Source organism: Pleurodeles waltl, chromosome 10 (assembly GCF_031143425.1).
Source record: "Pleurodeles waltl isolate 20211129_DDA chromosome 10, aPleWal1.hap1.20221129, whole genome shotgun sequence".
Lineage (NCBI taxonomy): Eukaryota > Metazoa > Chordata > Amphibia > Caudata > Salamandridae > Pleurodeles > Pleurodeles waltl.
In genome coordinates this window covers 1,024,731,560-1,024,744,659 of record NC_090449.1, presented here as the reverse complement: position 1 = coordinate 1,024,744,659, position 13,100 = coordinate 1,024,731,560, and the positions used below count along the sequence as shown (strand labels likewise).

The 13,100-nt window shown below is 41.9% G+C and overlaps 1 protein-coding gene across 4 annotated transcripts in view; it reads right to left on the bottom strand.

The window, feature by feature from the left end:
• The window catches only part of ABHD5 (abhydrolase domain containing 5, lysophosphatidic acid acyltransferase), a 134,622-nt gene that overhangs the window by 74,875 nt on the left and 46,647 nt on the right, over positions 1 to 13,100 (bottom strand). For all 4 annotated transcript variants that reach the window (XM_069211973.1, XM_069211971.1, XM_069211972.1 and 1 more), the window contains one exon: positions 7,812 to 7,930. The gene's annotated coding sequence lies outside the window, so the exon portion shown is untranslated. The remainder of the gene's footprint in view (positions 1 to 7,811; positions 7,931 to 13,100) is intronic.

The window sequence follows — 13,100 nt, the reverse complement described above, 5'->3', positions numbered from 1 at the left end:
GATATTGGATCAAAGATGAATGATATAATTAACATCAGATTGTGTGGCAGGAGCGAAATGTTTAAATATTAGCATAGAACTGTGAACAAAGTTAATTTACTCGTAAAGTGACAGCCATGAGACTTTCCAGGCAGCATAAATTTAAGAGGCCACTTGATTGAAAATAAGTTTGCTGCCAGTCTGAAGGCATACATTCATAGCAGCATCAGTGTCTTATATAATATATATATATTTTTTTTAAAGCAGGCAATTATATAGCCTACTTGCTGAAAGTGCATAGCGGCATATGCAGAAGTGTTTCATTGCATACAATTACATACTTTACTTTGATTACTTCCTCGCTTGAGGAAGCCATGTTCTCGGGGTTAGACCAAAAAGTATGCTGGTTAATGACCTTGCAATATGATTTAGCTAATGCAGATTTTGTGAGTTACTGCTTTGTCACAGTTCCCGAATAGGCTTGAGATTAAGTTACAAGATTGGTTTAGTCCATATTCAATACCAGATCAAGACAGGGTAAGCGCTGCAACAGCTTTGATTATGTTCTTGTCCAACTCATGTCTTAGGGCTGCCGTTGGGGTTCTCGGGCCAAGCTACATTAAACAATGCGATGATTGATTTTCAATCTTCAGAAGACTCCGGGCCATACTGCCTCGCAAAAGATCAGCCCCATGCAAGCCGGCTGGCTCTGTGCTTCGGAATGGTAGACCTATAAGGCTGGCTTTGTCAATCCAGGGCCAAATTTGCAGCTGAAACGCAGTACAGCGTTTGAATACTGAGATAGGCTGGCTTTGCTCTTAGTTTTCTGCTTACATTTTACATTAAGCCTTTTTTCCAAGTAGTCATCAAAATAGACCTGTTGTTTCAGATTGTATAAAACCAAAAAGATTGTAAAAAAAAAATAAAAAAAAATTGCAGTTGTAGTCATCAGTAAAATGACAACTGCTATATTCACACTCCAACTCAAGTGCAACACCTATAAAACAGAGATTATGCTACTTGGGAAGTCCAATTCTTTCGACCCCATGCTATGGTGGCCCAATTCCACCCTAACACCTCCGTCCACGGTCAAGGTCCTTAGAAACCTCGGGACAAAATGTGATGCTTCTCTTTCCTTCCGGTCACAAGCGACCATTGTGGCAGGAACATTTTTTGGCCTCCTTAAATCCCTGAAGAAAGTTCTTTGACTACCTTCTACTGGTGGCCAGAAAAACAGTAGCCTTTGCATTAATAACATCAAGGTAGAATTACTCCAATAGTTTGTATGCTGGTTCTTCCAAACTAACCTTTCAGGAGCTACAGGTGGTTCAACACTCTGTTGCCAGACTGGTACTGAAACTGCCCCCGTCATTCTTCCGCATCTGCATGACTGAGAGCATTGCACTGGCTGCCAGTAGATAAAAGGATCCTGTTTAAAATTCTCTAGTTGGTGTTCAGAACTTATAGAGCACTATGACCAAAATATCTAACTGCTAGAGTTAACCATCATACATCACTCCAATCTCTTAGGTCCTCAAATGCCAATCTGCTCAAGCACCTCACGTTCAGACTGAAAACTCATGGAGGAAAATCTTTCGCAGTTCCGGGTGCAAAAGCATGGAACCACATCCTCAGACATCTTCAATTAATTGAACCAGAAGCCTTGTTTAAAAGGCAGCTTAAAACATGGCTCGTTGGTATTTCTGATGTTCTCTACTGTTATTTGCTCATACTCTAAAGTACAGGTTCTTGGTTCAATTTTGTTTTTGGAGCCATATACGTTTACCGCCCAGCGCCAAGATGCTCTTCTGGGAGTGACAGTGCGCTTTATAAATCACATCATTCGTTCATTCATTCACACAGGAACGTTTATATCCTATTTGACAGCTTGTGAAACAGGTCAGGGAGAGTTAAATTAGCAAGAAATAGGTGAGAATGAATTAAAATAGGAAAAGCAGTGCATCGCCTTATGATGCGTTTCTTTATGGTAAGAACACCAACTGTACACTGGTGGGTAAACAGCCAGGTTTCGATTGAGTTAATACTCAATAAACAGACATTAAGGATAAGGAACCCTTGCTCAGTAATGGCTGTCATAAAAGCCTGCGCCTTATGGACTTAATAATCTGAGTCACAAGATATGTCTGGCTTACATGAAGGCCTTGAAGGCACACATTTAAAGAGACATTTTACAGGTGCTGAAGATCAGCGGTTAGAGGGATAGTCACGACTTTCCCATTTGACCAAATTGTGCAATCCTGTTCAGATCATTTGATCTCCCGGTGACTTGCCCTAACCATCTACTGAAAGCGAGGGAACAGAGATGCAGTAGATGAGGGTAAAGCTTACAGTACGGTTAGGGATATGAGAGCCAAGCACTGCTACCAGGGCAGGCCATGAATATATTTCTACAACCAAAGGTGAACCCATATAAATGTCAAGTGATTAAAACCAATCTTCCAGACCAATTCCTTTAACACGCCAAAATGGATGCCACAAGTTGCATCTTTGCAATAGTTGAACGGAGGGCTCATCTGTCACGTCAGCACAAAAACTGTCTTTCCTGAAATGCCAACAATAGCAACTTTGGCACTTTCATGCCACTCGAGTTCCATAAAACATGCCTACAATCAAAAGTGTTTAAGAAATATTTCATATCTATTCACCACATTTTACTCTCTACATCTTTTATAATTCACAAATGCTCAGTTGAATTAAAATACACAGGAGGGTAATGTTTATCCATCAAATCCTGTACCATATTGTCTCCTATCTGATGGCAGAACACTTCCGTGATGACAATGAAGAGTACAGAAGCTAGTACTGATGTCCCCATCGCCCGGTTCTTCACTTTAGCGTACAGTGGATACCACCATTCCTCAGAACCTAGAACACAGTGTGTTCTCAAAAGCTATATCACCTCGACCGACAACCTCTACCAGGGTTGACAAGAACATCCTGCCGTCAGCCTACAAACAAAAAGTTTAAAAAAATTGCAATAATGAAAAGGAGAGGGGCAAAAGGACAAGAGATCGGGAGGGAGAAGGACCCATTTCTTTCCTCGAATTATGAATTTGAAAAAAAAAAAAAAAAAAAAATAACTGTTGTGCTTCACAGCAAAATAAGCACCGAAATGAAGGGCATTAAATGTATTTGGAAAAGGGGGAGGGGCGTGAAAGCACTAGGAGGGGAAACGTCGAGAACTACTGCATTATTTATCATCATAAGTGGAGGAAGAAGAGAGCAAGAAATAAAGCACAAAATGTATAAGAGTCAGGGGGGGGGGGGGCTGAAATACCACCAAAGGTACACAATGTGGATCTTTTAAGTGTCCTTGTTCCTATGTACGGGCGTGGACTTCACAGGTGGTTGGAGTTTATCCCATAAGTAAATGTCATACATTTTGGAAATCCCCGAATACTTCTGATGCTGCATCATTTCAAACAGAATTATCCTGTATCGTCAAAACAAATCCTTCTAAGCAATGAACCCAAAAGCACATTAGTCACTAAAGTAATGACAAAGCTGTTATAAAGCAGTTTATAACATTTCTCCTGCAAACAATCGTCTTGAAAAAATACACATATGCCCAGAGTGTTAACAGTGCATCAATGCAGTGCAAATCTGTAAGACACCAAACTTTTTAGTTATGCCTCTAACACACAAAACATCAACACATTTAACCCCCAAAAGTATCGGTGGTGCAATCTTAATTCTAAGTGACTTCCACTGTACCATTCTACTTCTCATAAAGTAAACCTTTCAAAGGAGTGTTCAAACCTCTATAATGAAACTAAAGTGGAAACGATCAAATGCCTTGTTTTCAGTCGTCGCACTATATTCTAATTAAAGTAAAGTGAAATCTTGCAACTACCTTATTTTCAGCCAGTGGGTAAGTAGCCTCACTATGTTCTAATTAAGGTCAGGTGAAACTCTGTAAATACCTTCTTTTCAGCAGTGCGGTCAGTCGCCTCATGTTAGCCCACATATCATCCATGGAGGTCGGGCTCGTGCCGCAGAGCTGCTCCTCGAGATGCAAGTTATAGGAGAATGCTAGGCGCATTTTCAAAGAATAGAAGCTGTCCAAGCACCTCATGGTGCACATGTAGAAAACAGACTCAACTATCCTTTCTACAAAGAACCTCAGGTCGTGGGCAGCGGAGAAGTGACAACGAGCTGGCAGTCACAGGGCGTTGACTGAAGGCGAGTGCAATAAATATACCATGACCACGCTGGCGTGCTGCAGTGACAAAGTCCATCCATCAACCATAAAAGGCACATTTTGCATTTTTTGCCTGAATTATTAAGTTAATAATTACACCATAACAGCTGAGGCACTGAAAACCAGAAAAACGAAAGTAAAGTGGACTTCACGCAATGATAACGCCTCAGGCACAAAAAGTTAGTTAAGCAACACCTGATACCAAATGCTGCATATAGTGGTCGTACGGTGTATTCAACAGGAACCGTTACTGGTTGCAGCAAATGACACCTTCCTGACAAGGCTGCAGAACAAAGCCGCTCGGCAGACCTGCAACCTTCCAGCACGGTCGCCCTCCGCTCCCATTTTCAGAAAACTACACTGGCTACCAATCAGACAAGCATTTGCACTGCAATAGGTCTCTCATTTTCTTGAGTTAGAGCTATTGGCAATGTAAACTCATAACAGGACTTTTCCTACCACATAAATTGGTCAACACTGCCTCATAATTTCAGCTTTTCCTGCCATATAATTCCAGTGGCCCAGCATTTAACTAAAGCTCTTCCATTTACCCTCTTCCTCCATCTTAAAAGATATACAATTATCATGTAAACCTTTATCAGAAATACATTTTTGGCATTAGAGTGTAATACTCAAAACACCATAAAAATATAATTTGGCACTGATTGGTGGGTGAAAGGAAAGAGGGAGTCGAGAGTAAAGATGGAGAGGACAAGTGGCGTATTAACTGTGCCATGGGCCCTGGAGTAAGACAGGAAAATGGTTGACTGGAATTTCGGTAGGAAAATACAGAAGTAATTAGAGTTGAGTGAAGCGCGTAGGTCTCTAGGCTCCGGTGCCACTGCACTTGTTGCTCTGTTGATAACTAGGCCTCAGGAGAGAAAGAGGATGGGGCAGAAAAAGAAAAGCAAAAGGAATACAACAGACGGAGAAAAGAATCTGAAGGGGTTGCAAAGAAATAAAAGAAAGAAAGAACGAGAAAATGAAAACACAACTAAGAGAAGAAATAGGGAAAACGTGTGAGACAAAAGAAAAAAGGGAAGGAAGCTAGCGAACGAAAGATAAAGTGGAAAAGGCATGAAAGAAGTATGAAAATAAAATGGAAAATGAACATTAGCAAAAAAAAGAGAGATGGCGAGAGAAAGAACCAGGGCATGTATGTACCGACACATTTCCCACAGACACAGAATGGGAAAACCACTTTGACACTTCAGGTCCCGACAAGTAGCTTGTGGCTTCCACATAGAGATGGGAAAAAGAGGAATTTACAGTAAAAAATGAATTAGCAGATAAAGATCAGAAAAACACCAGAGAAAGGAAGAAAGATCTAAAAAAAAATTTTTAAAAAAGAAAAATGTGAAAGGACACATACCAAGTCAAAGGAAATAGCAAAAAAAAAAAAAGGCAAAGAAAGAATGACGGGAAGAGACAAAAATAGTGAAAGAATGGACACCTGATGAAGAAAAAAGAGAGGAACGAAGCAAGGAAAGAAATAACCAAGTTTTTGCAAGCTTGAAATAGCAGGTTGGAAGAGGGAAATGAAAAAAAAGGGACAGGAGTAGAAATATACAGTTGAAAGAAAGAGCGAAACTGTTAACGTGTGGATTTTAAGAGCTGGGAAGAGAAAAGTGGGGGAGAAAGAAAACATTGAAAGTAAATGGAGTAAAGGAAAGAACGGCGTGAGATAGGTGAAACAGACCCTGCCAAATAAAGATGGCAGCTAAGAATAGATTTAATTGGCTCCCCCCACGTCCTCAAACAGAAGTCAGTGTGTGGAACAGCAGGGGGGGCCCCAGAACAGCAGAAGGTGCATTAGCAGTTGTATGTGAACCCCAATACAGCAATATTGGGGTCTTTCAGATCAGGATTGGCGGTATAGACAGAGCTGTGTCCCGGCCCAGTGCTGGAATTACAGAAAGGCAGCGAGTGAGGAATGAGCAACAGAGCGCTGTGTAATTCCTGGTATTGGAATAATGGGACGCTGCAGGTTAGGGTTGAGGTGCACTGATAGAGTTTATGTGGGCTGCAGCACTAGAATAGTAATGGGTACACAAGGTCACTACTGAGGTAGTTAACAGAGTTATGTGTGGAACTTAGAATTGGCGTGCCAGTGTTGCCGAGTGTTAACCTGGAGGTGCCCTGGTGAAGCTGTGAGTGGGGCCCAGCCTGGGAGTGGCATTGCCTCTGAACCACAGAAGCGAGGAGTCCTGAAGGGCGTATGTGAGTCTTAGTACTGAGAAGAAATGCACACTGAAAGTTACAATTGATCGATTTAGGCAGAGGTGTGGGGGTTCCCATCAACAGTGGCGTTGGATGTTGGACTTGAGGTACACTGGCTGAGCTGGGTTTTGCTCTTTTGGGTTTCAGTATTGGCTTGGCAGTGGGACTGAATATTACAATTGAGCTGCTGTAATTGAACTGTATGTGAGTGGGGTCCCAGTATAGGAAAGGAATTGACCTTGCCGGGGTAGAACTGAGGTGCACCGATGGAGCTGCGCCTGAGGTCCGAGTACTGGAGCAGCAGAGTGTACTGACTGCAAGAAATGAGGTGCTCTGGCAGTCAGCGTGTGTGAGGCTCCTGGCACTGGCACGGCCGAGGGCTTGGAGTGTGTGAACTGAGGTGCATTGATGGAGCTGCATCTGAGGTCTCAGTACTGGGCAGAGTGTACAGAATTGAGCAGAAGTGAGCACTGTCTCTAAGGATGCGGGGCCCTGGAAGAGCTGGGTGCCTAGGCTATAAGCAATTACAAGCGATCCTCCGCCCTTACTCTCAGCACCAGGGACCAAAGACAGGCAGACTTGGTAAAGAAAATCCAAGCCAAAGAACGGCGGGTGCCAGGCAGCTGAGAGAAGGTGCAGAGAGTCCACCAAGACCAAATGTGACAAAAACAACAGATTGATTTAAAGCTTTATTTACAGCTAAGCTCAGAGCAAGAATGCTCTGCAAATGAAAGGGGAAGCTTCCCTGGACAGTAGCAGGAAACTAAGTTAAAAAAAAAAAAAAGTCCCCTACAGACCAGATAAACAGGACAAAGCGTAATTATACAGTAGTTGGTCCCTGCTCCCACACAGAAGGAGGGTCAAAGAGGCATGACTGACAACTAGCAAGCAAGGATTTATAAATGATACTGAAGCTAACAAATGAAATAACTGCAAGCCCACAAAAGAAGTATACTTATGCTTGACCTAAAAACGGGCCGTTTTCAAACTCTGCTGCCCGACACATAAAGCACTATGTAAGGCTCGCCAGGCCTGTCCGCACTCAAGACTCAGTCCCTATGAGCCCTCCAGACAGCTAAGGGCCTCAAATAAAGCGCTCCTGCAGATTCCACATACTTACACCTCAAGATCTAGGGGTAGATCTTTTTCATACACGACCCCATACCACTGGAATAAACTTCCTTTTCACCCAAGCACCTGCCCAGATTTAAATGTTTTTTTGTTTTTTTTTAAACGTTAAAACTTGGCGGTTTTGACCCACCTCAGCCATTCTAATTAGCGCAGCGCAGAGGTACTCCTTCGAGAGCGAGTAGAGCACTATACCAAGAGAAATAAATCAATAATAAATATATTTGCACTACAGACCACAAGCCAGCAGAAAGCCACTCACCTGCCCTAACTTCAGAAGGCTCCTGCCCATTAGAAACTCTTTGAAGCCTTACGTCTCTGACACTGCACTCCAAAGGCCTTGGTCCTCCTCACCAATCAGGTCCCAATACGTAGAGGGGTCTAGAAATATGAACAGGATTATTAAAAACATCTGAGCTACAGCGGATAAAATTCACCACCATCAGTCATACAACATTTGTCCCATAAACGGGGCCTGTGGATGACCAAGACCGGAATTGCCAGAACGGATGCACACTGTGGCTGCGTTGGGAGTTATTCGCAGGTGCTGGTACCCGGTTGGTAGTGTCCCTCCTACTGTGTAGCTGAATTAGCTTGGGGCCAAATAGTGCACTCCCATTTCTGTTACTGAAACACAGTCCATAAATTCGTTTTCTGATCTGAGTAGTACATCTCTTTTTTATTATTTTGCAGTGTGTGTTATCAACTTTTTCCTAATTCAAGAAGATGAAATTCAATATTAACATAAATATCAAATTTCACCTCCTTGAACTAGGAAGAAAGTTGACTGCACCCAATATAAAATTAAAAAGATATATTTCACATAAATAAAATGTAATCTGTGGATTTTAGTAACAGACATAGGACTGCACTATAGGTAACAAACAAACCTGAATACTGCATTCGTTTTTAAGTCAAAAGATTGCACATGCCAAGCACCTGTGCCAGTGACCATGACGCTTCAAAACACTTGCAAGCCCTTGAAGAGATAATCTCAGAACAGGCTAACAAGAAGAAAGGTAAGATTATACAACATTTGTTTTAAATACTATTATGCACATACCCATCCTGAAGCACATTATGTGAATAAACTACAGCAGGCACAGTCTACTGACGTCAGGCGTATTTCACAAATACTTCAGCAAGACCTCCACATATATTATCTGTACTTGCAAAGAAAAGCAATGCTACAGATCCCAAATCTTAAAGCCATGTATCAGTAAAGTAGATCTACTGTTAGGAAATAGCTGGACAGCGTAGTGTACACTTTTGTGATTCATATGCAGTATGTCAAAAGTTGGAAATAAAAAGTGAGAAACCCAAAAAGGTACGAAGTAAAAGTTAGAAAATCATAACGCTCGAGAACGCAAAAGAAAGAAATGAGAAAAAGTGAACATGTAAAAAATATTTAACAAGACAAGCACAAGAAGAGGGTTAGGGTCAGTTTTAGGGTAAACGCTAAGGTAAAAGTGATGATAAGGTTGTGAATTACAGTGAAGAATAGGGTTAGAATAGGGACAGGGGTAGAGATAAGATTAGGGCGATGGCTATTGTTGCATTCAGGGCTAAAATGACAGAGTGCTTCAGGATTACAGCTAATATTGGGGTAGAGGGAAGGGTTGGGATTCGGGTTAAAAAAGAGGGTGATTGAGTGGATTATGGTAGGAGGTAGGGTTAGTGTTAAAGTTAGGGGATGTAGGTTAGATAAATAATTATAAAGGGTAATTGATGAGTTAGCATTATGGTTTAGGTTGAGATTTATGTTTATGATACTTTACTTTAAGAGTTAGAACCTACAAAAAAAATCTGTACCAGGATAAAAAGAAAAAAAAAATATCGCACTTCAAACTTTGCTAGAAACATAGCGTTAAACTCTGGACTTTTAGTTTCACGTTTGTATTCAAACGTTTGGCTTTTGTCACTAGACAGTGTCTATCTCACATCAACGAATCACAGATAACACTAGACATTGCAGTTGTAAGTATGGAAAAAGTCAAAAGTAAAGCAGAAATCTTAATCTTGGATGACTGACGAAGGGATCCGTTGGAGGGCTAAATCACCAACGACGTTGCAGAAACAGAAGACAGGCGAGGGGCTGTGTCAAAAAATTGATTCCATGGTAGATATTTGTACTGCCTTTGTCAACAACAGCAATTGTGTTATGTGAATGATAATAACTGCACTTTTCTCATGTTTCTAAATGCTATATATAACAGATTACACAATCTTATGGTAGTCAATTTACCAACCAGAAAAGAATGAAAGACTGAACATGCCTTGCTAGGATTCAAATGTCACCATGGTCGCAGATATCCCATCCTGCGTACTGCAAGTCACTATGGCCTGTGGCACTTGTAATACGGCAGATGGGGTATCCATCACGTTTTGGTGGAGTATCCCATTTGCCAAAGTCTAAATAAGGTCCTACGTCTTCCAGTGACTTGCCAAGCATTCAATGTACTCTGCCAGTTTAGGTAATCAGAGGACTCACAAGTTACTTGTTTCTTACTGTCAGTGTTTCCCTTAGGAACTCATTCCTTTCAGTGTCGGAGCCTGAGGCAAGTGGCACAGCTTGGAGAATCTGATGGGGGCGGAGTGAGGGTTAGATACAAATGAAGAGGTGGTTACGGTAGGTGTTGACTTTCCTTAGTTGTCTGTAGGGGGATTTGGCTCTTGCAACATTCTCACTCAAAAAACCCTATGTGTGGGGCCACTGGAATTATGCAGCAGGGGAGGACCAAATTATGAGACTGGATTGACTTAATTATGTGACAAGAAAAGGCAAAGTATGCATCGTAATGTGGCACATTTTGTGATGGCATTACTTCTTTTTTTATTTTTATACGTTAACACTGTCTGGGCAAAAATGTAAACTCCTTACTGCCAGTTTAACAAACAAACACACCTATAAGCACCAGAAAGGTGATCAGTCAAACTTTGCGAAATGCCTCCACAGTACGACCACACACATTGTCGAGTTTTTAGTAACTTTTAATGCGTTTGAGCAAGATAAAAACTTGTTTGTTAAAATCGGAAGACTATGCAGAAGATGATGGATTATGTGGGAAATCATAAATGTGTGGAAAACTCCACACCCGCAAAAATCACATATTTTCAGTGGCCCTGCTCACATGTGTCAGCCATTAGGAGTTCTGGGGTTACTGAAAGGTCTCTACGATGGGAGCCTTTGGGGGACTCCATTTTGTGATCGTATTCAACGTTGCGCATGATTTGATTCGCTTGCCAGTAGTATGTTCAACATTGGTCTCTTTGTGGCAACAACAAGCTGAAACGGAACCCTGAGTGGAGACTTTAAAAAAAAGCATAAAATACAGTTGTTTATGTTTTATGAACTTTCAAGCAAATCACTGTGCTCCTCACACAGAAGTCACAATGTTCCCCAAATTATGAAACTAAGAATGAAAAAGACCGCTCACCTGCAAACATCTGCAATTATGAAGCACACACGGATGCACAAACAGTGGGTCGCGTGTTCTTTAGCTAAATAGATCATTACAGAGGAAACCTTCGGAGGACATGTGCAATTTTGCACAACTGTGACAACACAATGGGTGCAGGCGGGATGGATTCTGGCTAGGTGTGAATCTATAAGGTGGATCATGCAGTAGGGTTCAATAAATTTAGAGGCTTGCCTGGCTGTGGGAGCCCAATATGTGGTAGAAGCAGTCTGTGTTTTGGAAGAACTCATAACATATGTGTGTATGTATGCATTTATTGCTATGGAAATTACAGGGATGTGGAATTCCTATCGCCCGACGCCCGGGACATCTTGTTTGGGGTCAAGGGCTACAAGTTTTTATGTTTACTTTGTCCTTGGGACAAGTAGGCCCAACCCCCTGCAGCACAAACCCTTTGGCTGCCTGATTACAGAGAGTGGAACTCTCTGCAGTTGAGTTAATGTGTTTCCAAAAGATAATGCTGTTCGAACTTGTATTTATGGTTCATTATTTGAAAGTCTTCATTATTAGGGTGAGTGCTGTAAATAAATGTTTTAAGGTCACACTTCACTACTGACGTTGGTTCCAGTACAAAAAAAAACAAAAAACGTGTATACACATGTTTGAAAAGTTTAGGCTATGAGGCTAAGTTTGATGCTCCCAGAATGCTCTCTGATTATATGCAAATGAAGTGTCATTTAGTAAAATGTGTTGATGCATGCTAGTATTTCCCAAAAATATTTCTAATGGAAAATCAGTGTAACCATTTTCAACACGATTATGGGAAGCATGAAAATAAACAAACACTGACAAAGCCAACTGATCTGACATATTTTTATAAGTCTTTTAGTTTCATCAATGCGTGTCTTGTTTTGACATGGCTTTTGTAACACTTTATTGTTGTGGGAGCTACCAGGCCCTCAACATTGTAACAAACACTGGCAAACCCCCCCCAAAAAGTTTTTGAACTCTCTAAAAGCACACCAGCGGCATAACAAAGGCCCCGCAGCTGCCCTCCAGGGGGCCCCTTCAGCACAGCACCTGCCCTGAGTGAGTCTGGAGAGGGGGCTCCTCCATGTTCTTTACAAAGGGGCACCCTCCAGTTTAGTTAAGTCACTGATTGCCACTGTAGTTCCTGACACTGAACAAAACTACTTTGTGTGGCAATATGCTCCTTGTGGAAGAGCAGAATGCGATCACTCACAGTAAAGCCGGCCGAAAGAGAGAGAAATAGAAGTTTAATAAAAACAAAATGTCTTTGTTAACACCAGACCTAATTAGGGACCAAGACCCACATGTAGGTAGCTTTTTGCATGTCGCAAACAGCGACTTTCGCTGTTTGCGACATGCAAAAAGCACACTGTGATGCACAAACCCAGTTTTGCGATTCAGTAACCTGGTTACCGAATCGCAAAACAGGTTTGCGACTCGCAATTAGTAAGGGGTGTTCCCTTCCTAATTGCGACTCGCAGTGCAATTTAGGATTGTTTTGTGACCGCGAACGCGGGTGCAAACCAATCGCAGTTTGCACCCATTTCAAATGGGTGCTAACACTTTCGCAAAAGGGAAGGGATCCACATGGGACCCCTTCCCCATTGTGAATGTCACTGTAAACATTTTTTCAGAGCAGGCAGTGGTCCTGTGGACCACTGCCTGCTCTGAAAAAATGAAACGAAAACGTTTCATGTTTCATTTTTGTTATGCATCTCGTTTTCCTTTAAGGAAAACGGGCTGCATTACAAAAAAAAAAACTGCTTTATTGAAAAGCAGTCACAGACATGGTGGTCTGCTGTCTCCAGCAGGCCACCATCCCTGTGAGGGCCGCCATTCGCGAGGGGGTCGCAAATTGCGACCCACCTCATGATTATTCATGAGGTGGGCATTTGCGAAGCCCTTGCGAATCACAGATGGTGTCAGGGACACCATCCTACATTCGGATTTGCGACTCGCAATTTGCAGGTCGCAAATCTGAACCTACCTACATGTGGCCCCAAATTCTTAAAGAAAGTCACAAAAGTGCACCCATGGTATATGTTGTACCCTATAAAATATTTGTGAACTGTATTTTAGCATGGGTAAATACGATGTGTAGA